Source organism: Schistocerca gregaria, chromosome 6 (genome assembly GCF_023897955.1).
Source record: "Schistocerca gregaria isolate iqSchGreg1 chromosome 6, iqSchGreg1.2, whole genome shotgun sequence".
NCBI classification, from domain to species: Eukaryota; Metazoa; Arthropoda; class Insecta; order Orthoptera; family Acrididae; genus Schistocerca; species Schistocerca gregaria.
Window position 1 is genome coordinate 45,260,166 of NC_064925.1, and position 773 is coordinate 45,260,938.

General features: G+C 43.7%; 1 non-coding gene across 1 annotated transcript; it reads right to left on the minus strand.

Annotated features, from left to right (window-relative positions):
- Positions 1 to 293: 293 nt before the first annotated feature.
- Trnaf-gaa (transfer RNA phenylalanine (anticodon GAA)) lies at positions 294 to 366 on the minus strand. Its single transcript has one exon. It is a non-coding gene; the product is annotated as a tRNA-Phe (tRNA).
- Positions 367 to 773: the final 407 nt, after the last annotated feature.

Genomic DNA, 773 nt, shown 5'->3' on the forward strand with positions numbered 1-773 from the left:
TTACATTATGCAATTCAGTGAAACATGACCTGGGAAGATGTTACATTTTGGAACACTAACAATTTTAATGGATGTCAGTGGAATATATTATATTGTGACAGGTTAGTAAATCTTTTTGGAGGAATGGCGAGAAAGAGAGAGAGAGGGCACATCCCGATCTTTTATAGGGAAGTGCATGTTACATGCTTTGTGTTGTGTCGGGTCTCAGTTTTGTACGTACGCTGCACTCGGTTTTTGTGGAGTGTGAGAGGGGTACGGTTAGTAGTCGTTTTGAATCGCATAAAAAAAACACGTGCCGAAACCCGGGATCGAACCAGGGACCTTTAGATCTTCAGTCTAACGCTCTCCCAACTGAGCTATTTCGGCCCGCGATAATTTCAACCGTTATCAGTGCTGACGCTTTGACCGCCTCGCAACCGCACTTGATGACGTAAGCAGCAACCACTCCGAGGCCTACGAAAAAGGCAGGCCGCGGCGCGTCCTTCATGGAAGTAGGCCTGCGGTCGCTCAACTCAGCAGACAAATTACGTTTCTACACCTATGAACCCGGTTTTTGTGGAGTGCGAGAGGGGTACGGTTAGTAGTCGTTTTGAATCGCATAAAAAAAACGTGCCGAAACCCGGGATCGAACCAGGGACTTTAGATTTTTTTTTTGTAACGTAATAAACTTTTATTTACAGATTAACAACATACATTGCTTGATCAAAGGCACGTTTATGTTTACACGTACAGTAGTCGCATCTTTCCTTTTCGTATAGTCTTTTTTTTTTGTA